This window comes from Ambystoma mexicanum, chromosome 2q (assembly GCF_040938575.1).
Source record: "Ambystoma mexicanum isolate Mex_15411 chromosome 2q, UKY_AmexF1_1, whole genome shotgun sequence".
Taxonomy (NCBI): domain Eukaryota; kingdom Metazoa; phylum Chordata; class Amphibia; order Caudata; family Ambystomatidae; genus Ambystoma; species Ambystoma mexicanum.
Genome location: NC_090924.1, coordinates 989,333,996 through 989,359,760, shown reverse-complemented (window position 1 = coordinate 989,359,760; position 25,765 = coordinate 989,333,996). Strand labels below are relative to the sequence as shown.

Genomic DNA, 25,765 nt, shown 5'->3' with positions numbered 1-25,765 from the left:
TGTGATAAGTAGGACGCACGACGCCCGTAGCCTCAGTTTCGTTTTTTCCGCGAACGTGTTCGTTTCGTGAATCTCGGTACGCCTCGACTCTTTGGAGTTTGTTGTATTCTTCTCGGTTCTTGGAACCTGTTCGTTTTTTGTGAAAACCTGTTCGTGACGATGTCTACCTCGTCTTCAACCCCGCGTCCGGGCTTCAAGAAATGCGGGGACTGTGGGTCCAAGATGTCGGTCATGGACTCACACGACGCCTGCCTCTGGTGCCTCGGGGAGGCCCACGATACGGACGACTGTGTCGACTGCCAGTCGCTCACGGCCAAGGCCTTGCGGGAGCGCAAGAAGAAGTTGTCGGTAGGTCGGGTGTCTAAGCCCACGGAAGTCGAGGTCTACGGGGCTTTCGACGGATGACTCAAGAGGCGACTCTCTGCGTCATCGTCAGAAGTCCCGTGGGTCTCCTTTCAGGAGTCGGTCTAGCCACTCCTCTGCCTCTTCGAGGCATTCCCGGAAGCGCCGGCATCGGTCCCCTTCCCCGTCCTCTTCCGAGAACTCCGCCCATCGGCGGGTCGCTTATCCCAACATGCAAGCGACACCAGAGGAATGGACTTCCTTCGGGAAGCAGATGTTAGCGATTCTTGAATCGCAGGGCACCAGTTCGTCCGCGCCTCCGAGTGGGGTCATTCTGCACCGGTCGAGAGACACCACTCGTATGCCTTCGGGCTCGAGTGGTCGGCACGGCTCGAGGGAGAGGTCCCGCTCGGACAAGGGTAGCCGTTCTCGCCATGCCCGTTCCCGGTCCTCGACGCGCTCGAGACCGCGTGCTCCTGTGCCGTCTTCGAGGAAGACGTCGACGCCTGTGGCGCCGAGGTCGTCAACGTTCTCTCTCGAGGCACCGCCTCCGAGGGGGTCGTCGACGCTGTCGGCGCCTAGGTCGTCGAGAGACACGCTCAGAGCTTCGGCTTCGAGGCCTGTGTCGACGCCGTCGATGCTGGCGGCGCTGCAACTGACGTCGACGCCAATTCGCTCGACGTCGCCGCCGATTCTCTCGACGCTGATTCTCTCAATGTCGACGCCGACTCGTTCGGCGCCTTCGACGCCTTTCGAGGCGGTGGTGTCAGAGGGGCCCCGTGGTACGGGGTTAGCCCCTAGAAAGGCTCTGGCTAAGGTCAGGCAAAGCTTTGGTCCCCAGGTGTCTTCCTCTCACTGCCTGGAGTACATTTCAGAGGGTGATGAAGGCTCTGATGAAAGCTTGGCTCCGGTTAGGTGCCAGATGAGCTTCTCTCGGGCCATAGCCAGTTTGATGACCTGAGGCAGTCACTGCATGATGCCAGTGGACTGGACACCTCTCCGGAGGTGGAGTTTTGTAGGCCGGAGCCTGGCACTCATGCCGATTCTTCGTACTGGCGCCTTATGTCTCGGGTCACCGAGTACTTGGCATGGTCGGCTCCCCCAGGGGAGTTTGTTCAGGATGATCTCAGGGACATCCTTGATCTTGGTCCCCCCACTGACCCGGTACTGCCGTTTCATATGGCTCTGCAGAGAAGGGTGGCGGCGGCTTGGACTGCTCCGGAGAGTCTCCAGGCAGTGGGCAAGTCTTTGTCGCGAAAATACCATCCAGCCAGTAGCGACCCCTGCTACCTGTCCAGGCACCCCACTCCGGAGAGTTTGGTGGTGCAGGCGGCTACGGCCCCGGCAAAGCAGGCGTCGTACCCTACCATCCCACCGGATAGGGACGACAAACATTTTGACGGCTGGGCGAAGAAAGTGTTTTCTTCAGGCGGTATGGCGCTTCAGGCGGCCAACTCCGTATGTGCCTTGTCTCGTTTCACACACACTCTGTGGAACTGTGTTGCTTTAGCGGGTGAACATATTCCCGAAGGGGACCAACGGGATGGTTTCCTTGCTATGGTTCAGGATGGCAAGGATGCCATGTGTGATGCCGTTCAGTCGGGTTTGGACATGGCAGATTGTTTCAGCTGGTCCATGGCGGCGAGCACCATAATACGCAGGTTTGCGTGGTTGCAGAAGTCTGGGTTCGCTCCTGATGTGCAGTCCCAGCTCCTCAACATGCCCTTTTTGGCAGCAAGGCTGACGAGAGCCTTGAGAGGTTGCAGACCTCCACAGCTGCAGCGAAGTCATTGGGCGCTGCAGTTCGACAACCTCTGCCTTTTCGTCCTAGGGGACAACAATGGAGGGGAGGTTCCTTTCGCTATTACTCATCCTTCAGTAAAGCGAGAGGAGCTATCAGTCAAAGAGGCCACCGTAAGAGTGCCAGAGGTGGAAAACAGGGTACTCGAGGTGCCAAGGCCTCTCGGGCAGTTGCCTCTTTGCCCTCAGGCAACGCCGCAGCCGCTACCACTCAGTCATTAGGCCAGGTCCCATGGTTCGCCGGTTGGGGGAAGGCTGGCGCAGCATCTTGTAGAGTGGAGTGCCATTACTTCAGATGTGTGGGTTCTGGAGATCATAACCCACGGCTACTGTCTTCCCTTTCGGCGAGGCCTCACGACAATCCACCTGGGAACCTTTCTTTGAAGAGTCCGGATCCGCTCCTTGCGCAGGAAATTCAAGCCCTGCTGGAGAAAGGCGCCATAGAACTGGTGCATGTAGCGGAGAGCAACAAGGGATGGTATTCCCCTTATTTTTTTATTTCGAAGAAAGACGGGGGATTGAGACCCATCATGGACTTGCGCGGTTTGAACAAACTCCTCAGGAAGGACAAGTTCAAGATGGTTACTCTCTCTCAAGTCCTCCAGGCCCTTCAACTTCAGGACTGGTTGGTGTCTCACGACCTCAACGACGCTTACTTCCATGTGCCGATCCATCCCAAGCACAAGAAGTACCTGAGGTTCGCGGTTGGCGACTCGCACTTTCAGTTTCGGGTCCTGCCGTTCGGATTGACCTCCGCCCCGAGGTTTTCACCAAGCTCATGGTGGTGGTGGGAGCGCATCTCAGGAAAGGGGGGATTCACGTCTACCCCTACCTGGACGATTGGTTGATCAGGGGAGCTCTCCCGAGCAAGTCCTGGATCATCTGTCCGTCACCTGCCACTCCCTTCACAAGCTGGGCTTCTCCCTCAATTTAAAAGAAGTCCCATTTGACGCCAACACATCGGCTCCAGTACATTGGAGCAGTGCTCGACACATCCCTGGGGCAGTGTTTTCCTCCCCAAGTGAGGGTGCTTCACATTCAGCAGATGGTGCACAAGCTTCAACTTGCCCAGAATCTCCCAGCATCCGAGTTCTTGAGACTGCTCAGCCTCTTGGCATCCTGCATTCTTCTGGTGCCAGAGGCAGGTCTGCGGATGAGATCTTTGCAGTGGGCACTCAAGCTCCAGTGGTCTCAGTCCTCCGGCAGGCTGTCGGACCCTGTTCAGGTGCCGCCCTCGGTCGCCCAGGACCTTCTGTGGTGGGCCGTCGAAGACAATCTGATGAAGGGGGCCCCATTTTGGCTGCCCTGGCCGGAGGTGACGATCGTGACGGACGCATCCCTCATGGGATGGGGAGCTCATGCCAACGAGTTGACAGTCAGCGGTCGTTGGTCTCTGTCGAGTCCAGACTCCATTTCAATCAGTTGGAGCTGAGGGCCGTCAGGCTTGCCCTGAAGGCTTTTCTGCCGACTGTGCGAGGAAAGTGTGTCCTGATTCTAACGGACAACACGGTGGCCATGCACTACCTCAACAAAAAGGGGGGGCAGGGTCACTTCCTCTGTGCAGGGAGGCGAAGCAGCTCGAGTTCTGGGCCATCCAGCAGGAAGTTTCGATCTTGGCTGTTCATCTGGCCGGAGACGACAACGAGACGGCGGACGCTCTGTGCAGGCAGAGCACGATCTCTCATGAGTGGGAGCTGGCTCAGAAGATTCTCCTGGAGATCTTCGCCCTTTGGGGGACCCCTCAAGTGGATCTCTTCGCCTCCAGTGTCAACCGGAAGTGCGAGAGGTTCTGCTCACGGGAATTTCCTCCAAAAGGAGCCTTAGGAGACACGTTTGTGGTGGAGTGGTCATTCCCTCTGCTGTATGCGTTTCCTCCACTCCCCGTCATCCCGCAAGTACTGCGGAGGTTATGGAGGTTCGGTTCCCGGATGATCCTCATTGCTCCAGCGTGGACCCGGAGGACGTGGTACCCGGACCTTCCCGACTTGTCCATCTGCCCTCCACCTCGTCTTCCCTACCGAGACGATCTGCTCTCACGGGAGAGAGGTCAGGTTCTCCATCCAGAGGTCAGATCCCTCAACCTTCACGCTTGGCTTCTGAAAGGTTGAGGTATAAGGATTGGGACCTCCCTGAAGATGTGATGGAGGTGTTGCTCTCGGCCAGGCGGCCGGCAACAAAGTCTCTGTACCTTTGCAGTTGGAGAAAGTTCTGCAACTGGTGCAAAGTTAAGAATGTGGATCCTTTTGAGTGTGACATTCCCATGGTTCTGTCTTTTTTGCTTTCCTTGGCCCACAGGGCCATGCAAGTGGGGACCGTTAAAGGTTACCTGGCGGCGCTGTCCATATTTAACCGCTCGTCTGAAGAATGTTCCTATTTTAAGATTCCTTTTATTTCTAATTAATTCTGAAAACTGTGTTTTTGGTTGCGGTTACTTCCGCTCGCAGAGTGAGTGAGTTACAGGCACTTTCAGTTAAGCCACCCTTCACTGTGTTTCATAAGGACAGGGTTGTCCTTAGAGTTCATCCTTCCTTTCTTCTGAAGGTGGTTTCCAAATTTCATTTGAGCCAGAAGGTTGTTCTTCCGGCGTTCTATCCTCCTCCACATCCTGGTAAGGAAGAGGAGAAGCTCCATAGGCTTGATCCTAGGAGAGCGTTGAGCTTTTATATTTCGCGCATGTCCCGGGCCAGAGTGGACGATCAATTTTTCATTGGTTAAGCTGGAAAGCGTTTGGGACAAGCTGTGACGAAACAGACTTTGTCTCGTTGGATTATTTTAGCTATCTCCGAGTGTTACCGCTTGGCGGGTAAGGACCCTCCAGCTGGCTTGCGAGCCCATTCTACCAGGGGAGTGGCTGCGTCTACTGCCCTGCAGAGGGGTGTTCCTATTCATCACATCTGTGATGCAGCCACCTGGGCTTCGGTACATACGTTTGTACGTCACTACTCCCTCGATTCCATCCGAGGGCAGGATCTGGCCTTTGGCAAGGCAGTCCTTTATTCCGCAATTTGATTGGGCATGCTAAATTTGTGTTCTAAATTCTTTTCCCACCTCCTTGCTTGGTACTTCTTTGGGAGTCTGTCATAGATATGGAATACGCGGAGGACCCAATCGCCTCGAAGAACAAGTTACTCTCTTACCTGGTAACGTTCTTTCATTGGGATGGTCCGACGACATATTCCATATCGCTTCCTCCCTACCTTCCCCGCTGCAGAATTTCTTATACGATTGCAGCTTGCGTTCCGCAAGGCCTTGTGTGTCTGACTGGTAGAAAACTGGTGTGACACGTTCTGGGGGAAAAAACTACAACTGAGGCTATGGGCGTCGTGCCTCCTACTTATCACATCGGGTGATGGCAGCCGTCGGAAGAGGTCCTCGGGGACGGCGCATCGACGTCATTGACGCAGGACGCAGAAAATTTTCCAAAGCAGCACAGCTGTCGACATTACCTGCTGTCATAGATATGTCATAGATATGGAATACGTCGTCGGACCATCCCATCGAAATAAGGAATAAGATTGTTGCATAGGTTTAAAGCAACATGAATACTGCTACGGGCGCCCTTGTGTAGCCCAGGTCCAATTGCCATGGACTTCTGGTAGACCATTTATCGCCAGGCAGGGAAAACCCAATGCTTCCCCAAAGCAGCTGTAAAAAAAGGGCCTTTTAGGCAACCTGCTGCACAATGAATAACAGGAGTTGGGTTACATTCGTAGACGTATGGCCAAAACACAAAACAGCCCCTACTTGAAGCGCAAATAGGGCTTCCAAAGAACTGCATGATCACGCTCCCTGATTTCTATCAGTGGGTTGAGGACATCACTAGGTACATTTACCCCCAATGATAGAGTCAGAAGAAAAGGACTATGATCACTGCCTTTGATATGATGTGAACTTTCATTGAAGTGAACAACGGGAATACATCTTGGGATAAAAAGATGTAATCCAAAGTTTAAGTTGCCACACCATTTGACCATGTTACTTCAGAAGGCGTATGATCTAGAATACTTCCATTTGTTATTACCAAGCTCCACTTTTCTAAGTCTTCACTTATTAAACTACCTCTCTCGTTTAGCTTGCTTGGGGAATTTACCCTATATTTAAATTAATAACAAATATTAAGACATTCACTGTTACAATCTCTAAAACAATTAAAGAAGCACCATCTTCAGGTATAGAGGAAGATAAAACACACAAATGGTCACTTAAAAAATAATCTGGAGTATTTCTTGCCGGATTAAAATAAATGTTAAGCCCCACACTCCATCTAAGAACATTGCAGCTAATATCCCACCATTTTAATTTCACAGCGAGTATGTCTGGACTAGTGCTGGTCAATTTTTCCATTGTCACATTCTTGTGGATTTTTAATGCACACAGAAGCCTACCCACATGGAGTCCTTTCAAACCTATCGTGGTAGGGGTGCTACATATGAGAAAACCATCTCAAATCGGCGAATCCACAATCCAGGTTTCTTGAAAACAAATCAAATCATAAGAATTCCACAACCACCCTTTTTCAAGCAAGTGGTGGAACCCTCTGGTATTCCACGATAGAATCTTTGTCTGCATTGTTTAATCTTCATTTGGCCAAATTATTGTTTTTAGTATGCAGAGCATTCACAATTTGTGCCCAGTCATAGGAAACAGTAATTGGATTTGTGCAAAACCCTCTCGGGCCATTTACCAAATGTTGATCTTGATTTAGGCCAGTGTTAACATTAATTAATAATGGTTCACGGGCAAAAGTTAAATCGTTCGCAAGGGCTAAACCCAAGTGGCCCTTATTTTCAGTACCTTCGACAACATTGTTCATTTCGTAACCCATTTGCTTAACATGTTGGATTTCTGATAATACAATACCATGTATAATATTTTAAAACAAACCACTCTTTACCCTATTCAGTGTAACATTATAAACAAATTCGACACAAGCAATGTCCAATGACATAATTGATCTCAACTTTGGTATTTCCCTGAATAAAGCTAAAATGTATTGTCTGTTTAGTGGATCTAAAAATTGCGTTCCAACATTACATAGCATATGCTATCACCATGGGCTAACGTTACTTTAGTGGCACCTTTGGACTGCCATGGCTCCGTGCATCATATGCAATCTTGGGTAAAATAAGTCATTTTTGTGTACTGCAAAGGCCCACTTACTGGTACTTATTCAACTGTTTTACCTAAGGTCCAGGGCTTGTTAATTAACAATCTCTTTTCTTCGAAAGTATGGAAAATTGGATAGGCATTATCTTTCAAAGGGACCATAGTTGTTGGCACCACAAAAGGAACGGTCAATGATGACAGAGAATCAACCACGTGTGGCCCACTAGGACACCATGACACCAAATTCTTATCTAAGAATATCAATGCCTCGGGGATTGTCATCAAGGTCTCCCTTGCTTCTTTGATTTTTTTGATAATATTTATTTGAGTACTATCCCCGTGTCTGTCTATGCCCACAACCTCTATTATGGGATCTGGAACATCCCACCCATCCGGGTAGACTGTAAAACATCTGGTGTCTAAACTAACATTTGTTTTCATAACAAAGTTGTTTTAAGGTTGCTCAATGCCATTTAATGAAGGAGGTGGCTTTACAGTATTCCGTTTACAAACTGATTTTTTTGACATTGGTATCAATCCAGGGGAATTCGTATTGTCACCCCTCATTTCCTGATTTAAAAGAGGAGCTCCCTCCTGCTTATTCATGACTATGGGCCTTGATGTCATTTCATTTTGTATGGCTATATCAACTATATTTAGCCCTCGCAAACATTTCCTTGAGCCCTTTTTAGCTTGTTTTGGCATATTCTTCTGGTTTTTGGTTTTCTTTTTCTCAGTTAATTTTGAGTTAATATTATCATGGAAAACCAATTTAGATGCCATACTATTAGTAATCAAACCTGTTGGACTGCTCCCACCAATTATTACTTGAGAATCAATATCAACCCCCCCCCCATTCTACCTCAACCGAGAACGTATTCCCCACTTTATTTAAGTCTATTAAGGGGGGGTTGAAATCTTGTTGTATACAGTCACCTACATCAGTTTGTGTTGCATAGTTTGTTGCATAGCCTATTCATAACTTCTGTAACAATTAGGGCAATGTTTATTCCCTTCTGAGCCTGAGGCTTTGCCACTTTAGAATCAAGCGCCATAATAAACCCTTCTATAAAGGCCATTTTGGCAAGCAACTCCTTTAGTGACAAACGCACCTCACAAACTTCATACTGTAAGGTATAATTTCCCCTCTCCATTGAATTCAAGATTCTAGACAACACCAGAAAAGAAAATGCATCCGCAATCTGTTCCCTCGTAGATACATTGGCCACAATCAAGTAACAATCATTTTCTATCAAAGGGAACTTGGGTGGCACATGTAAAGTATTTTCAAAAATATGAGCAGGAGCCAATTGTAGGTTATGTTCATAACATATCTCCCTTTCCCTCCAGTCCATTTGGGATGATTTATTAAACAATACTGGAGAGGATTCAAAAGAGCGACAGGCTTGAAATCTATGCAATTGGACCTCTTCTTTAATTTCATCGTCCACCAAAGATGGTAAACTAGAGCCAAGCGAAAGGCACGCTCGCTCGTTTGGCCAGTTCACTCGATATGGCCGGAAGCATAACAGACACATGAGAAATTAAATCTATTACTAGGCAATCAACTAGATCGTCTGGGTCTATATGTTCCAGAGACAGATGACTGCAGGTTCGTTGCAGAATCCTATGCCATTTGGATTTCATTTAAGTTCTCGACCCCAAGGAATAATTCATCTCATATGCTTGAGCACAAGGCCGAGGGTTTTCCAGATAGTTTGTCTTCAAAAAAGCAGTCAGTTTAGTCTGGATCTTCTCCTTTGGAGGGAGCGACTGGATTTGTGAGAAGACATCTTTGAATTATTCTTTGCTTTCCCTCTCCTTAAATCATACACCATTCAATCACTCTTGATGTGATGCACAAGTCATTTGGCGCGCTCGTACGGAATGCCTGACAGGCTTGAGGGGCAGGCTTAGTCCGACTCCCCCCGGCCCCTACAACACAACGCCACATGAATGCAAACACCAATCGTTACTATACGTAGTGCAGAAAAGAAAACTTGTGTCTGGCAAAATCATCTCACTCGTTTAATTAGCAGTAAAATACACCGTTGCCCGGTACGCCGGAACGCAGGACAGCAAGACGGCACTCTATGTGCACTTGCTGATGTGATCCCATTATAATGGATTTCCGGGTTCTCGGGGGGCGGGGGAGTGGTAACAGCCAACGAAGCAATCAAATTAATGAAATTTATAGCTTCAGCAAATCGCGACTCTTGTAATCCGCCAAGTCGTTTACCGGCAGTACTATTAAATGGCAACACTCGTTGTGGTGAATAAAAGTGTAAAATTCCACAGTGGGTGCAAAATGCCAAATGTCCTCCCTGCAAGACAACATTCTACGTGCACTCCTCGATGCACCATTAGCACTCTGCCACCAAACACCACCTCATCTTGCACGCCCCTCCAACAAGTCTCCTCCATGCTGCTTTGCTCCATCTGACCTTTGTCTGGTTTCTTGGTCTTTCTGCTCCTCCCTCGACCTCACCTGAACAACCCATACCTTCCTGTTCTCCCGTTCATCCTCCCCTCCACTGGCTGTCTTCCTTTGCTTGTTCCCCCGGGTCAACCGCTGGCTGCCTTTTCCCCAGGGAGGTGTTATAATCAACAAGAAATTAAATAAAGGGGCATAAGCCACACCCCTTTTCCATACATGAATCTGCCGGTCTCCCACAAAGACAGCCCATCAAAGTCAATGTCCTAGATAGGTAGGTGAAATGTTCTTGCACAGGCTAATCCCGCTGGGCACTTCGGCCTGGTCTAACAGTAGTGCGGTGTTGGTGCAACCTACTGTCCATGAGCAGGCTTATTCAGCTTGCTCTCTGTGCTGATGGTTCAGCTGGATGCGGTCTCGAAGTGGCTTGCTGCTTTCAGGCCGGTTTTCTGTTTCCAGCTCTTGTTTGGCTGGTTTTCCCTAACCTTGCTGTCTGTTGTTGTGCAATTGTTAGCACTGTTGATCTTGTTGATCTGGTGAGACAAAGAGAAATACCTTTGCCGAAATTGGGCTATACAGGAATAGGGTGATAGACAATGGTACTGGTGTCGTGCAACCAGGCACAGGGGGTAAGGTTACAAACTACGGCCCTCTCACTTCTGGGGAAGCTCTGTAATCAATAATGGTAGGCCCCACGCTGAGGGGGGGACCCTAGCCCCATATAACTTGGACAGGTCCCTGACCTTGTCGCACAAGACAGAGCAGGCTGAAGGAGAGATTCTGAATCCTTGGACTCAGGGACATCAGGGAGAATTCATCTGGACATTTATTGGGAGAGCAGACCTTTCCAAAGTCCTCCACTAGTGAGGCGAATGAAGAGGCAAGCGCTACTCCCTACACATTCCCAAGTCACATCAGGAGTGAACTGCTGTTGGATCAGTCCTAGCCTTCTCTCTCTGCCAAAAATACTGGTACACAGTCCCCTCACTGGAGTTGAAAGACTCCTGTACGTGCTAGCTAGCTAGCCTCCCCTGGGTTGGGAGTAAAGAGAACAAGGACCGATCTTGTTGCTGAGCCTCTGCATTGGGGCTCTCAGCAATGGAGGGAGCAAAGCAGCTGGTCTCCTGAATTCTACTACTTCGAACAGTCATTCAACCTCGTTTGAACATCTTCAAACTGCCATGACCAGCGGTCCTGCTTTTGGCATGTCTTCGAACTGCTGTTGCTGCATTCAGCTCGTGGCCTCATCGTACCAAGCAGAGCATGTCACCTGCTCAGCACAAACAACCAGCTCACTATGCGGACCTCTTCGAACCTTCACTCTGCGGACCTCTTCGAACCTTGCAATAGGATCGCAGCTCCAAACCCCAGGACCTCGACTCGAACTGTTGGATGCCTTGTGGAGGCCTAGTTGGCCTGAACCAGCATTTGCCAATGTTTTGAATGGACTCAGTCTTCGAATCGACCCTGTGGAAAACACTGAACGGCATTACTCAAATGCACTGAGCAACCACTTTGAAAGCAATTCAATGCCTGCTCGCTACTTGGATTTGTAATACTTGCTGCATCTGAACCTGGTTTGAACCGCATCTTCAGCATCCAGAAGCCAGATTAAACACAGCCGAACTGCTAAAACATGAGAAAGGGTACTGTTGAGAGGCCCCAGTCTCCTTGATCCACTTTTGGGACCCTAGAGAGTGCTAAACCACCCATTTGAACCTTTTCCCAACTAAGACATCCCTTTTGGTGACTTTGTGATTTATTACCTTTCTACCATTCTACATTACCCAGAGTGCTTACATCATCTACATTTGCATATTCTTTGTTCTTTCCACACGAGTTCGAATATTATCAGTGTTTTTATAGTACAGTTATTGCGTATGGTCTGTTTAATTAAAGTCTATATATTTCTATAGAAGCCTGTTCGGACATTCCTTTATTGTGAACTGTTTTACTATTGCTGTTCACACCTCTTGCAGGAGTGTAGCATGCCCTCGGCCCGCGTTTCCACAAAAAGCGAAGGAGTTATATCTCTTGGCTGTGCCTGTTTCCCCTTTATGATTGGGATTACTGTTCGTAGAAGTGTGAAGGCTGAGTAGGCGATTTAGCCACTACTCATACTCCTGCAGGGTAGTAGTCCTTTCGTCACCGAGCGGATCATGGGCATAACAGGTTGCAGACCCCTGGAGTGTGTGTGGTGCATTCCAAGGTGCAACCTAAAAAGCCCTAACAACGGATCTGAAATGCACCACATCTTTGTGCTTTGCAGGGAATAATCAATTTGACGGTTGTGAAAAGTAGTGTATGGTAGTGCTTTTTAAGGTGCCATCGAAAAACATCCTGATGGAGGCAAAATACACAGAGTCCAAGAGAGTTACCTGTAAGGGGGTTAAGAATGAGCGCAGTGTGGTATGGCCTTTTTCCTACCAGGTAAAAAGGGGACCAAGGTAAACTGGTCTTTGTTCTATTGTTGCTATCAAGCCATTGCTGTTTATGTAATCTTGACGAAATGGTAAATAAAGTGTTAAAAAAAAAGAATGAGCCCAGTGCCGCATCAACTGGCTGTCCTTAAGTTTTTAACACATGAAATACAACTTCATGCTTCCTAGTTGCCTGAAATGGTCAGTGTCCGTTTGAAGAAACATTTTGCGTTTGTGCTTTTGATGTGTGAAAATTCTTGATGCCGGGCTGAGGTCATTTAAAGTACCCAAATTGTACTGTGTGTGTGGTTCACTATGTGAAATATGCAGAACCTTTATTATTCATGCCCTGTCCAGGAGCTCTACAAGTAAAACTGAGTGACTGAAAGGGATGTGTCCTACAGTATGGATTTGATAGACGATGGCCTAATTTATGTGTCAAAACAAAAAAAGCACTTTTGTTCCATTGATTGGGGTTTGAGGGACAAATGGATTTTAACAGTTTACCTGACGTCTGTGATGGTAATGAGAAAGGACAGGTTTTAAATTAGTTTGACAAATCTAAAAAAAAGCACCAAATTACACTATTTTTCACCCTAAATTTAAACGTAATATTTAAAAGATCATTTGGGGGTTTGAGAGCTAAGAAAGGGAGTGACCACAGGGGACTTAGGAACAAAACATTATTAATTATTATTACATCATTTGGCTGGGAAAGCCTCTGATGAGTAACAGTTGCATCCGGCAGACCCATGACTCCTGAACTCTGAGGCAGACAGGATGATCTTGAATGGACCATATTGTGGAAACCAGGCAGATATGAGAGGGGATACAAGAGATAGTGTTTTCACCAAAGTGGCATTTGTTGAAGTGAGGAGTGGAGACACGGTTGGAGGAGGAGCACAGGTTCTGGGGAGGATCGTATACCGGATAAGGCCTTTAGGTGATAGAGTACTCTGTGTGCCAAGGGCAAGGACTTAGGTTTGTTGCGTTTGATAGCTGAGAGACTGTGAAGGGAGGGGAGCTGGATTAATGTGCTCGGATTTGGTGAGGCTGAGAAGCAAGTGGGCAGGAGCATTCTGGACATATTATACACATGGGTTGGGGTGTGCACGTTCCTCGTGCCAAATCTAAAAAGGATTAGGGCATATGGGGCATAGTCTATTTGCAAAGTAAAACCATGTGTAGGACTTAATTGAGGGCGTGGATGTGGAAGCATTAGCTAACTACAGTGTTGGTGATTTGAGGAATGAACAACAGTCCAGCACTATTGAGTGTCAGGGATGGGCCGGACCAAGATGAGGAAGTTCAGATGTAAGAGGGCCAGAGTTAGGAGGAGTTCATGGTGATTCAGGCTTCTGTTTTGTCACTGCTCAGTTTGAGTAATTATGTTACATACAGTTGTGAATAATCTTGGCTGTGGAGTCCAGGCATTTGTCCAGCTGGAGAAGGATTTGGTTGTCATCAGCATAGGAGTAAAGGTGACAACAAGGAGGAATGCATGGAAGATGCCAAAGGACAAATGCAATAGTTTAAATGGAAGATTGATGGGCAAGTTTAGAACATTGAATTGTGGATTTGTAGAGATGCAAGAGGAGAAATATGCTGGTCAACAGTATTGAATGCGGTCATTGTTAGCAGTGATGAGGTGCATGCCATTCAAAATGGAGGCGATCTTCAAATATGTAACATCTACATGGAGCCACGGGAGATCTGATTGAATTTACTAGGGTCTCCATTCACTGATATGCGGACGATGCCCCTTCATAGATGAGGGCGTCATCCATAGTAGGCATGCATTGCATGGTGGACTACACCTGTGCCAGAGAGGAGGACTTGTTGTCCAAATGTTTTCCTAAGTTAAATCGTGCTCTCTTTTTCCTGCGTAAAGAGTCATGTAACCTATAATTTTGCTACTGTAATATCATATTCACTTTTGATATATTGCTCCATATCTGGATCTCCCATTTCAAAGCACTGTAAAAATTACAGTCATCATTGCCCAGTTCAAAAGTGAACTCACTTTATCAAACCTTTAAAGATAAATGGTTCAGTTGTCTATTTGCGGAAAAGTATGGGTACTTTCTAGCCTCAGTCTGATTTTTTGTCCAAAGCATTGTTGCAGAGAAGGCAGTTGTGGCAGCTCCCCCTGTGAAGGCAGACTGTGGTGTTCTCCAGGGATTTTGCAGTACCCACTGCTTTTAAATGACTATTTTAACCACTATTGCTGCACTTGTTTAGAGGCTGGGGGACTTTCATCTCATCAAAATGCAGATGATATGCAGGTTTTGCTAAAGATCACTTTTCCAGTGTTCTGGTTTAGAGAAGGTAGGTAGGTCTATGGGAAGGTGCAATATAAAACCTAATAAAGCAAAGACTGGGGTTCTTCTCTTAGCTCACCGTCCCTCTCTAATACGCCACTAGCACCATTACTCTTTGGCTGTGCAACCTAATTTTCTTTCAAAGTGAAGCATCTGATTATTATGTGGGAGGCAGATCTCCCACAGGGCCCAGACTGACAACATTAGGACAGGGAGCTTACTTAAACTATGTAGAATGTGAAAATGCTTGGCATGCATTACATTATCCCACCATAAAATAGTGGTGGCAGCTTTAATAAAATCGAAATTAGATTATGCAAATAAGCTCTACTCTGGTTTGCTGGCCTACCAGGAGCAACTAGTGATGGCAAACCCATGGTAAGATGCCAGGGTGGTCTGGTTGCGTGAGCTAGGTTGGACAGGCCAGGAGGAGTCCCCTTCCCCTTACAGTGCAATACAGTGAAGTCATCATTCGGGCAAAGCGATATGTAGGGGCGGGTGAATTGTTTTGCTGACATTTGTAGGGTGCAAAGGGAAGGCCAGCATAAAGGGAACTGCTCCAACAAGAAGTCTTTATCGCGTTCCCAATGAGCCACTGCTGACCTGCCTGCATCTGCTAAACTTCCACCATGCAACAAAGGGCCATATCCCCAATATTTGGTTCAACCTGCACGCTTTCTGTACGTGGGCCGGCTTCGCTCTGCATCGCTGGTCCAAAGGCTGCTGTTTGGAAGGTTTAATCCTGAGCCACGGGCGCTGATGCTAGGTAATGTGTGGGATGGTTGTGCACAGTGTGCGGGAGAACACTGTGCAGCTTTGGCATGGGTGTGGGGTGGGATCAGTGTGTGTGGCATATCAGGAGGAGGGTGGACAGTTAATTGCTCATCAGACGGTAAAGACGGGGCGAGCAAGGCATGATTAGCAGGGCACCGGACAAGTCTCTATCGAAGGGTACAATCAAGTGACCATCAAAATAAATGAATAAATAATAAATGTATTTCTGAGGCTTGTGGATCTGCTTAAAATCACATGCTCTGCATAGTCTGACATCTCGTGGTAGTCGCAGAGTATTACAAGGTTTGTTTTCGCAACTCGAAAAAGGTTGTCGACTGGGCGTGTTAGTAATACTATCCCTAGTGTGTTGTTTAGTGTACCCATGGTACGTTCGGTGTGGAGCTCCCTTAGGTTGTTTCTTTCTGCCACCGTGGTCGGTCCCAAGTTGCAGAGTTCCTTTCTGGCTGATGCCTTTGACTTAGTAAAGTTTATTTGTAGACTTTCTCTTTCTATCCTTTACCATCCGCCCATTGCTGCTGCATCATTACTGCTCAGCAACCCTCAGCGAGCAGGTCCATCATCTACATCGCTTGAAAGACTAGACGACCAGGTACTGCGGCCTTCACAGGCCTCTTCGGGCCTTGGCTCTAACAGTAGGGAGAGCAGGGGGAGGTTTTCATATAGTTGCATTTCTTTAGGGAATACCTATTCTGCCACCCTGTTTTCCCTTTTGTCGCCGAACTGCCCTTTCCATTTACTATGGTGAATACCCCCTTTAAATGTTGTCCCATGGAAGAATAGGCACCATGTGTGCAACTACTGTCTTCCTAGGGATCACCCAGAAAAGGTGTGCAATTCCTGCAAACCTTTCCGCCCTAAAACATTAAAAGACAGCCAAACCAAGCGCTGGGCCGTCCAAGCCATGTAGGCCGAAGCCTCCATCGACGTGACAGTGGAATCCAGTGAGGGCATTATCGGCATCCAGAGTGACGCTGAAGGCAGCCGAGGTTCCTCTGAACCTCATGTGCGGGCCCTTGACTCCACTAAGCAGGCCTGTGGCTCTGTAACAGAGACTACACCCGGCTGCCCAAGGACAAACACTTCCAAACACGCTAAGCACACAGTCCAGGGCTGACCGTCGGCAAAGTCGTCGACCGTCAAAGCCCACATGGTGTATGTGGAGAAAGCCTCTAAACCTTCCCTGTCCTATATGCCATCGCTCATAGCTTAGCTGCATGTCAGGCCTCATGAACTGGTGTCGAAAGCCGTTTCGGGCACTGTGCATAAGAAGGTCCTCCTTTCGCGTGCCGAAAAACAGGCAGCAAAAGGTGCTTCGGCGTTCCCCCAAGTCCACGCCGAAGGTGCAAGAACATGTCCCTGATACTATTCTAAAGACAAAGCCGCCAAAATTAAGTCCTCAACGACTTTGCCACTCCAGCCCACTGTCTCTCAGGATGCTGGTTCCTCTTCCCCTGTAGATCCTCTGACAGGGGCAACGCAGCACAAGGATCATACACCCTCCTAACAAGCATCTACCCCCTCAGGTGTTCAAATTTCCACTGAGTGGACCCCTGAACAAGCCAACAGAATAATGAAGAGGATGTCCTGCTTTGTAGATTTCATGGACAGGCACCCTGAAGAACTTAAGTCCCTTAGGGACTCATCTCAGACAGCACTTCGGCCCAGGGCCCGCCAGCCTCCCTTTATCAAGACCCCTCTCAGGACATGTACGTTGTCGACCCTTCAGGATCTCTGTACCCTGGCTCTTTCAGAGACCAGGGAGTCCAATACTGCCAAGATCAGTACTATGATAACGACGATGGTAACATTTGTCATCCAATCGCCTGACCACTGGGACCATCCAGTAGCAGACTCCCCAGTAGACAATCAGCTACAGTATAATGAGCTGATGCTAAAACTTGCCCGACACTTCAATATTGACACCCAGGAGACCCAGACGGACAGGACTTTGTGGAGGACATTCTTGGTGACAAGAGGTCCGCCACTCAGTTCATTCCCCTTTTACTCCTCTGGCATCGACTGTAGCTCCGTCAGATAAAGAAAGTAAAAAGATATACAACTTTGACAGAAAGGTTGGGTCTTCAGCAGCCTATCAGGTGAGAATTGTTAATAACACCACCCAAGTGCAGGAAGGAAGAGGGCAGTGCGGTAGGTGCTGTGGTGTCCGTGTGCTCAAGGGTGAGCCACAGATTAAGTGCAAGGCATGGTAATTGCTATGCAGCCAGGAGCCACGTTGGTAGGGATACTTATGGGTCATAAGTGGGACGAGTTGGAACACCACGTTGAGGCGGTTCCAGAACCTTTGTAGTCTCCGCTACTAAGCACCATTTCAGAAGGCAAGCCGATATCTAGCTGCGTTCTTACGAACAGCCTCGATGCCACATATAATCATTGCACCCTAATCAAACAGCAGGCCTGGCTTAGACAGTCTGGGTTTAAATTGGAAACACAGGGCACCCTGCTTAACATGCCGGTGGAACCTAAAGCCCTCTTTGACAAGGCAGTTGAATTATGCCCTCAAAAGTGCGAAGGAACAGTACGATACTCTTAAGTACCTCGGGCAACTAATCAACATACCCTTCGTCCAACAGGGTTCCTCTAACTCCGGGAGGTTTCGGGGAAGAACACACTCTCTCCAAGTCTGTGCATGCTATCCCAGAAAACATGAAAGTGGGCACTCAAGCGAAACATGTTCCTAACCTCTCAACACGTTCCAGGGGAACTTAGTGCTCTGGCAGATACCCTCTACCAGAGCAACACGAGTGGCAACTCAACAGAGATATTCTAGACGGAATCCTCTCTCAATGGGGTCATCCCCCATTGAACTTGTTCGCCACAAGCCTAATCGCGCAATGCCCAGGCTTCGCATTCAGGTTTCCCCAACCAGGGTAAAAGGGGAACGCCCTGTGGATGAACTGGTCAGGGAAATTTGCTTACGCTTTTCTCCTGACACCACCCCTGAGCAGGATAGGGTACAAAATGCACCAGTAACACGCTACTCTAATCCAGGTTGCTGCTATATGGGCGAGACAACCCTGGTTTCTACATCTGTTCAAACTGCCAATGTGCAACCTGATCAAGCTCCCATACCCCTACAGCATGCTATCACAACACAAGGGGGCATCTCTCCATCCTCAGCCTTAATCTCTGAACTTGGCAGCCTGGCTCCTGATATCTTTGAGTTTGGTCATTTAAATTTTCCACAACGGTGTATGGATATCCTAAAAGAGGCACAAAACCCAACACCAGACATTGTTACTTCAACAGGTGGAAAAGATGTGTGATATGGTGCAGGTCACAATTCATAAACCCAATTGAATGTTCTCTGTCCAACATTTTGCATTACATATTTTACCTACTAGATTCCAGCCTAGTATTTAACACCATCAAGGTGTGCCAGGGAGCTCTGTCTGTTTAAACCACTTCACAGAGCAAGGTGTCCTGGTGGAAAGTTCCAGTCATTAAGGCCTTCATGGAAGGGGTAAAGAGGCTATACCCCCACATTTCGAACCTTTTACCAGGTTGAGATCTAAATGTTGTGCTCCCCAAACTCATGGGTCTGCCCTTTGAACCTACTCACTAGGCCAGCCTTAAAGACTTGACATACAGAACTGCATTTCTGGTAGCCATCACCTCCGTAAGACAAGTCAGTGAGCTACAGGCATTGTCTATACACAACCCTTTCTTCGTAATCCACAAGGACAAGAACACATCCTAGGTTTTCACCTAAATTCATATAAAATATCCTTGATAATCAATCTATCGAACTTCCTACCTTCTTTCAGAATCCATCAAACTCAGCTGAAAGAAGCCTCCGTGCAATAGATGTATGGAGGGCAGTCTTGTACTTCATAAACAAAACAAAACCCCTAAGAAAAACAGACCATCGCTTTGCTTCAATAGCACCTGGTAGAGAAGGCGATTATATCTCTTAAAACATCATCTCCACATGGATAGTCAAATGCATACAACTCTACTATTCTCTATCCGAAAGAGCTTTACCTTTCACTCCCAGGGCTCACTCTACCAGAGCTACAAACGCTACCTTAGCCTTTATTGAAACGTCCCCCTAGACGGCATTTGCAAGGCAGTTACATAGATTTTGATTCATACTTTCACACAGCAATATTGCTTTGACAATCAATCTAAAGTAGATTCACTGCTGCGAAAAGCGGTGCCAAAACATCTATTTGCTGCTTTACCATCTCACTTCCCACCTCCTTCTCCAGATACTGCTCGCTAATCTATGCAGAGCATGTGATCTAAGCAGATCCACAAGCCTCACAAGGGATACATCACTCACCGTAATCGTATTTCTGATGCTGGTATCTGCTTAGATTCACATGCGACCACCCTTCCTCTCCTCTGGAGTCGAAGACACATAGAAGTTTTTTCTGGTCTATCACTGTTTCTGCTTAATCCACTCATGCTACACTTCATGCAACCTCATTTCAGAAACAATCTATCTGAGGGACCTGTATGCAGAATGAATGCAGAAACTGCAAATACAATGTTACATTCTTTTTATTTGTAAATGAAAACCGTATCTGTCCATATCGGGGGCTATTCAGAGGAAGTGCGGAAAATATCAGGGCCATTTTTCATTTTGGGGCCAACTGAATGCGTAATCGCACAAATGGTAAAAATTGGATACAATTTCTCAAAACAGCCCCTGTCAACTCACAAATATTATATATTAACAAAAAAGGATGTTGCAGACTTTGCATGTTTTATTCTACACTACATACATTGGAATAGCCACAAAGACAGCCTGGGGGAACAAATACGTATGCCGCAACATCTTTTACATCCTTTTTTAGTTGGGGATTGAATGTTTGTCACTTTTTGGGGATATTTTGAGGAATTGTGGCACATTTTGAGATACGGTTAGGTTTTGGGGTGCGTGAATTCATGGCAGTATAGAAATACTAAACATTGGCTACAATTGTTCAAAGTAGCACCTACCCACTGGCAAATACTTTCTTTTGCAAAAAGAAATGCAACATACATTTGGTGTTTGTGCATGTCTTATTCAAACCTTACAATCGAGGAATGTCCCCATTCAGATGAAAGGAATGACTATCCACTTTCCTTCTGCCATTATGCCTGGGTTACTGGAAGAAACCATGATCGGAACTGGCTTCCCTAATTTTCCATCATTACTACATGAAGTCAGTCCCTTCCAAACTTTCTTTTTACCATCGAACACTTGGCAAGAAAATCCATTGGAAACAAATAATGCTGTATGGGATTGGCCTGAGATCCAGAAAAGGTTGCAGAACGAACCACCCCCTCAAAGCCCAACAACCTGAGTCCTTTGTGTGGGAAGCTGTTCTTGTTGGCAAAGAGTGTGTGAGTAACTTGAGGGTAGTCTCACTCTTAAAACTCAGTATGCTCTTCTCAGGTGGCCAGGGAAAGGCCAGCACTCTTGGATGCCGACCCTGGGGGTGTAGAAGCGAGGGAGGATCCCCTGGGTGGGGGGGATCCTCGAGGATTGGGAGTGGGGTGCCCACAGGCAAGACATGGTATCCCCCTTTCCCTATTGATGACTAACCTAAACCTTCCCTGACCGTTATGGGCTACTGCAAGACCTCATCCCTCATTTCCCCACATTTGTCATTTGAAAGTACTGGGACGAGGAAGGGGAGACTGATTGAGAGTAATTAACACTAGACCTTGATTTTACCATCTGGTACTGGGACGAAGAAGATGCCTGCAGAGTATGGTGAGAGCCAAGCATGTCCCCTTAGTCATAGTCAGGCAAACCTAAAAAAAGAGAGCCAGAGAACAGTCCCGGGAGAAACAGAGAGGCCTTTGGGAGAGAGACCAGCAGTGGACCCTTTCCAGGAGGAGGCAGCCGTTGTGGGACCTGTGGAGGAACAAGGATGCCGGCCAGCAGCGCAGAGACAGACTCTCTGTATCGTGGAACTTTGCAGGAGAATTAAGGACACTGTCCATGCCCACACAGAGGTAGCACAGCTACCATTGTGTGCGAGGTGGGCCTGGGTGTGTGAGCGGGGCAAACAGGAGCTAGCCCGGCCACCTGCAAAGAGGAAAGAAGCAGCAGGAGCTGCTGAGGGACCACGCCGAGGACCGATGAGCGGCTCGACAACCGGGGCATTCCTAGTGGGCTGCGAGTAGATAATGAATGCATATTATTACCGAACTGAATGGAAACTTGAAATTGAGCATAATGAATGCATATTAATTACCGAATTTAACGGAAACGTTAAGAATAGTGAATACATATTGAATACCAAACTGACTAGAAACTGGAATGTAAACTTGTTGAGTGTATATTAATTGCTGAATTGAAGGAAAACTTTAAATCAAGCATAACAAATGCACATTGAATACCGAACTGAATGGAAACTTGAAAATAAGCAAATTGAATATCTGTTGAATGCCGAACTGAATGAAACCTTGCAAAGTAGCTTATTGAACATGGAATTGAGTAAAACCTGTATGGGCAAAGCGAAGGACAGCCAAAGAGAAAGTTCCCATATGAAAACAACACAGGAAAGAGTGTAACATTTTGTTAAACCTTTTGAAAGACAAACAAGTACAAGTGGCTAATCTAAAGTCTTGGTGAAGAGCGCCCTGAGACTTGGAACTGCAAATATGGTCTGGAGAACGAATCCTCAAAACCCTTTTCTTCTGAACTGTGTTGTTTTGAACTTCGGGAAGGGAACCCTGAGGATTGTTTGGAACTGTGGTACCTTGAACATGAGAAGGGGCATTCTGAAACATTTATGGAACTTTCTTGAACTTGGGGGAAAGGGAGCTGAAGAGGAAGCAAAGAGCTGGAAAAAGATCAGAACTTTGTGTTGATCACCATTTCTTTGATTATTGACATCCCTACACACTGTTTAGCTTTAGTTCTGAGGGCAAGCATAGGTTTTGAACACATACAGACTTTTAAAAAAAAAACACTTTATTTTGATTTATTCAATAAACATTACAGTAACATAAATTTGAACGATCATAAATACCAAATAACTAATTCAACTTATCATACATGGCATAAGAATGTATAAAGACTAAATACAATTAATATCCGCCCATGAAGCCCAACGAATAAGAAAGACGCACAAGAGCAACATAAACCATAAGACAAAACATAAACCACACAACACCCCCACAACCGTAACACTAAACCCACACTTTCATAATTTGTTTAACTGCCATCAGTAAGGCTTTATCAATTCAGATTGAGGAATCACAAGCCTTCTTGCATCATCCCTCAGTTGATAGAATAATTACTGCCATAAAGGTTCACGGAAAGGAAATATTCTCAGCTGCATTAATTCTGTCTAGTATATCCTTCCAGAAACTTGTCAATCTCCTACATTACCAAAGCATATGCAATAAGGTTCCCCTCATCGTCTGACAGCCCCAACACAGATCGTTGTCTAACAGATCCATCGCACTCATCCGCTCTAGAGTCCAATATAAATGGCCTAAAACCCGTTGATGAGTATAACTCAACTTCAGATCATCTTAGCTTTCACTGCCACCTTCCAGGCATTCTCCCAAACTTTCACCGAAATACCTCTCCCCAGATCTGCAACCCAAGCCAATCGTAATTTCTCCCATGACTCGTTCATACGTTTCTCCATTGGCATTGACTTAACAAAAGTTGACGCCAGACTAGGTGGGGTATCCAACATTTCACAAATGTTGGGCTTATCAATCATTGGCACATCAAGCATCTGCTGCCTTTCAACCATCAATTTATCTAAAGCCCTATATCTCTCATATTCCCTGTTACCCAATCCATATCTCTCAACCAATCCAGCAAAGGAAATAATTTTCTCATGTTTCCAAACATCTTTAATTTTTAGAATACCTTTTTTTGCCCCAACTCCTCCAATTTAGCATGTTGTTATCTAATTGCAACCATGGATTAAGCAAAATAGATATATTGCCATTCATGAATAAATGTTGCCCACAGCCCAAAATCCATTTACCACAGCCACTATATTTGTAACCGCTATAGATTCCAGTTTTATCCCAGAATTTTGCAATTTCCCAAAGGAGTACAGACTGTTTAAACAAAACGGTTTTAGTATATCTCTTTCTATAGATACCCAAAACGGTTCTGATCTCTTCCCCTCCAGCAGAAACCCTCTGTGATAATTTTCTAAAACTGGATATCCAAATCCCCCTTCTTTAACTTGGCTGATCATAATGAAGCGAGGAATCTTTGGTTTCTTCCCTACACCCCATAAAAAGTCCATAAGCACTTTGTCAATGCGTTTAAACCCTTTCTTAGTAAATTTCAGAGGAAGCGATTGTATGTTATTACGTAAAATCATCATTTTAATATCATTTACTTTAGCCCAGATATTCAAAATCGTACGATCCCATTTACGTACATCTTTTTGCAGTGTCTGTCAATTTACCAATATTAAAATCCACCATTTTCTTTGTATGACGTAAAAGATAAATCCTCAAATATTTCACATTTGAACTCAACCCATTGACAATTGCAATCACTTAAGGCCCTATTGGAAGGATCTTTTCTAAGTGTGAAGACTACCATTTTCCCCAATTAGCTTTATGTCCAGATAATGATCCCACATCTTCTATCATATGTCTCAATAGTGCACCTCCCTCCTCTGGGTTGGACAATACAATAGTCATGTCATCAGCATATGCTAAAACCTTAACTTCTCTGTCACCTACACACCAGCCACAAAGACCCTGTTCCTGTTTTATATATGCTAGTAATGGTTCCAGGGCCAGATTAAAAAGAAATGGCGAAAGCGGACAACCTTGTCTTTTTCCTCTGAATAACAAACGCTGAAGAAAGCTCATCATTAACCCAGAGTTTGGCTGTGATGTCATATTGCAAGGCTCCAACAGCATTTAAGAATTGAGGCCCGAACCCCATTTAAATCAGAGTATAATTTAAGAATGACCAATTTACACGATCAGCATCTAGAAAAATAAGCATCATCTCATTCGCCTTTGAATCAGATAATCCTATAATGTCTAAAAGGGTCCTAATATTATACTATCCATGTATGTCTCCCATTAAACCCACCTGCAAGTAATTAATCAATTCTCCAATGTATTTAAGTAACTGGGCTGTCAACTTTAGTGAACATTTTTACATCTACATTTAGAAGTGAAATGGGACAATAATTGCTACATTTACTGGTATGTTGTCCTGGCTTCGGTATCAAGGTAATAACTGCTTCTCTCATGGATGGACAAATAATCCCTCCTGATAAGAATTGGTTATATAAATTACAAAACTCCAGTGCTAGAATGGTACTGAAAGATCTATAAAATTCCACCTGCAACCAATCCATGCCTGGGATTTTGCTAAATTAAGCTGGTTTATTGCTGTCTGAACTTCGGATACCGTGATTGGTGCATCTAACGCATCTCTCCCTTCCTCATATAAGCATGGAATATTTATTTTGTCAAAACACATGTAGCTAATTCTGTTGCTTGAGTATTTAATTCTTCTGAGTAGAGGGATGAATAAAATGCTCTGAAATTGTCACACGTGTCTTTTTTCTTATATACTATTTCACCCTATCCATTATCAATCTTCTGGATATATTTATTTATTTATTTATTAAATTTATATAGCACGCAGGCAGCCCAGGGGCATTGTGGCACTGTTACTTGCAAGGAAGACTTAGTTACAATGTGAGCAGGTTGTGCCTTGGGTTACAGTAAGGCAGTGACCTGTGATCAGATATATCACATAATACATCATACAATACAATTATGAGGGCTTATGACCTTTCCGTCAGATTCTTTAGCTCATTTTCCAATATTCGTCCTCCATGTTCCCCTTCCTCCCAATATTTTTGTTTCATAAAATATAAACCTTTTTCAGCTTGTCTTTCTCATTCGTCTTTTAGTTTCTCTCTTGTTCTATCCACACTTAATGTATCCTTCCTGCTTTTGGACAACACATATTTTCTTTGCACAACCCCTAACTCTGCCTCTAGATCTTTTACCTTCTCCTCATCCGACTTCCTTGCCCTAGACGTCAATTCATGAATTCCCCTCATTTAGTTGCCTTAAAAGCATCCCAGACAATTAAAATATCAGCAGACCCTTTATTATCATTTCAATAGTTAATAATTAAAATGATCTATAGCCTCGCACACTTTCTCATCTTTTAAGATGAACGTTTTAAGCCTCCATTTAGTACAATTAGGCCGATAGTTTTCAAAATTCAGTTTTAGTGTGACCAAAGAGTGATCCGAAAGGCAACTCTCTCGAATGTTAGCCTCTACTACCTCCTCTATTAACCTATTTTAAGTTAGAAAATAGTTGATTCTCGAATGAGAATCATGAACTGGGGAATAAAATGAAAAATCTCTATCTTTGGGTTGTAAAACCCTCCAAACATCTATCAGATCAAATGTGTCCATAAAGTCTTGGAAACCCTTATTCAGCTTTTGACCTGTGAATCTACAATCCGACAATCTATCCACTTTATGATTCAATGCACAATTGAAATCACCCCAATCAAGATACTATCACCTTTCATGCTCCGCGAAAACTTTAGCCAATGC

General features: G+C 45.9%; 1 protein-coding gene across 8 annotated transcripts in view; it reads left to right on the top strand.

Annotated features, from left to right (window-relative positions):
- The window catches only part of TPK1 (thiamin pyrophosphokinase 1), a 2,318,051-nt gene that overhangs the window by 968,933 nt on the left and 1,323,353 nt on the right, over nucleotides 1–25,765 (top strand). The window lies entirely within an intron of this gene.